This window comes from Myotis daubentonii, chromosome 9 (assembly GCF_963259705.1).
Source record: "Myotis daubentonii chromosome 9, mMyoDau2.1, whole genome shotgun sequence".
NCBI lineage: Eukaryota > Metazoa > Chordata > Mammalia > Chiroptera > Vespertilionidae > Myotis > Myotis daubentonii.
Window position 1 is genome coordinate 11,219,430 of NC_081848.1, and position 2,613 is coordinate 11,222,042.

Sequence of the window (2,613 nt, forward strand, 5' to 3'; positions counted from 1 at the left end):
GTTAATCCTAAGTATTAGGAAATAGTAGCTATAAGAATGACATACTTGCCTGCATATTGCCAAACACCACTGATGTCCCACAGAAAGGTAATGAAGAGCTGAGGGAAGTGCTGGGTAATTGAGTTCCAGATGTAAAAACCTTTCCTGCAGTGAGAAGTAGAAAAATCCAAGGACTGGCTCTCAGTCAGACTGGCCTGGAGATGCTTCTGGCAGTAACATCACCATGGCTGCCCAAGGAGAACCCCAAGTTCAATTCAAACTTGTATTGGTTGGTGACGATGGGGCTGGGAAAGCTACATTCATGGAATGTCATCTGACAGGGGAATTTGAGAAGTATGTAGCCACTCTGGGTATTGAGGTCCCTCCCCTTGTGTTCCAACAGAGAGCCTATTAAGTTCAATGTGTAGGATACAGCGGACCAGGAGAAGTTCAGCAGATTGAGAGACAGGTATCATTTAAAGCCCAGTGTGCCATTATAATGTTTGATGTAACTTCCACTTACTTATGAGAATGAGCTAACTGGCAGAGAAATCTGGTACGAGTGTGGGAAAACATCCCCATCATGTTATGTGGCCACAAAGTGGATATTAGGGACAGGAAAGTTAAGGCTAAATCAATGATCTTCCACCGAAAGAAGAACCTTTGGTACTATGGCATTTCTGACAAAAGTAACTACCGCTTTGAAAGCCCTTCTCTGGCTTGCTAGGATGCTAATTGGAAACCCTATCTGGGAGTTTGCCGCCATGCCTGCTCCTGCCCCGCCAGAGGTGGTCCTGGACCCAGTTCTGGCAGCACAGTATTAGCACAACCCAGAGGTTGCTCAGACCACAGCTCTCCTGGGTGAGGGTCAGGGTGAGGATGCCGCCCTGTTAGAAGGGAAAGCTGCAGCCCAGGGTCAGAAGTCTAGTTCAGAGGCACCTGTCCTGTGCTGTCAGTGCAGAGCAGAACCTGTGCTTGGCCTTTGGGATGCTGAAAGACATGAATGGACTTTGGAATGAATGTGGCATATTTATTTGGGAATGTAGTGTTTCCTTATTGAGTTTCAAATATAGAACTGATAGTCACACCACAATATTCAGTGGTAAACCCTTGCTTGTTACCGTCATTCTCATTCCTTTTTCCTTCAGAATAAAGTTGTATTTCAGGGGGAAATGGGGGGAGGAGGAAACAGGACTAAGTCTAAAACCAATCGGAGAGAACAAATTTAAAGAGGGTTGAATGCTCACCAAGGCTATTCTGTTATGTCAAAATCATTTACCATGGTTGGAAATCGTGTGGCTTTGGATGGACACCAGGGTGTATGCAGGACACTTTTTCTCTTCTCAGAATCCTTCCGCGTCTACAAAAGAAGCACCCCATCGAGAACTAGCATGCCCCATTCCCCACTTTTCATTTTGAAGATAACTCTGAGGCTCTCTCCTGTCAGTTATAAGATGTGCTCCAAGTTCTGCCCGCACCTTCCATCATAGCCACTATTTCTATAACTAGGGTTAAGTTGTTGCATAACCTCGGTGGTTCTATAAAAGAGCTGTAAGAAATAGATTTTATATATCAATAGGTACTGGAGAAGTATGAGTGGGACTGTATTCTGATGGTGCTTAATCAAGGTGCAATAACATAAAATAGAATATTTTTTTTACCTGAAAATGTTCTCCTGTGATGTAGTATTTGTCACTGAAAAAAAATATTCCAGGAAGTAGGGCAAACTTGCTACTGATATATTTCTGAGAAGCATGTAGAAAACAATGGTCTATACTGAGTAAAGTTAAAAGGCCAGGATTGCCATACCAGAAATGGGAAAAATAAATTAAAATGCTCATGGAAGTGGGAGGCCAGGAATAGACATAGGATATATGGCCAAAACTATGCCGGATTATTATATTACATGGGAAGGCTCAGATGACATACCATTCACAAGGGCTAAGAGAAGCATCAACAACACTACAATTTTCAGTGATGGCATTAATCTGTAAGCAATGGCTGTCAGTAAGAGAAAGTATTATATTATATATAATATAATATTATATTATAATATAATATTATATTATAATACTTATATTATAATACATATTATATTATATTATAAAAATTCACTATGTTCCCCTCCTCCCCGTGTTCCAGGATCTCAAAGTAATTCATCTACTCTATTTCAACATACTCCTCAAAGGGTTTTAAGGAAGTCTTACCTCTCTTTATACTACACCTATAATGATCATTCTAACACAGATCCAACCAGGTGATTCCTCTTTTGCAAAATCCACAAATGGTTTCCTCTTGGATTAGGACAAACCTGTACAAACTGGGGTGAGGGGTCATAAAGGGTAAAGGGAGTCAAATATATGGTTACAGAAGAAGATTTAAATTTGGAAGATGAATATGTAATGCGATGCACAGAAGATTTATCATAGAATTGTATACTTGAAACCGATATAATTTTATTAATCAATGTCACTCTAATAAATGTAATAAAAATAAAAACTGTATAACCTGGCATATGCCAATGCATGTACTTTTGAGGCTTCTCCAAAAACTTCTTGTACTGTCACAGTACCCTCTTTCATCCTATCTAATAAAAGAGAAAAATGGTAATTGGCGTACGACGATACCCTTTTC

General features: G+C 40.2%; 1 pseudogene; it reads left to right on the plus strand.

The window, feature by feature from the left end:
- Window positions 1-223: 223 nt before the first annotated feature.
- On the plus strand, window positions 224-998 carry LOC132241714 (GTP-binding nuclear protein Ran-like; annotated as a pseudogene).
- Window positions 999-2,613: the final 1,615 nt, after the last annotated feature.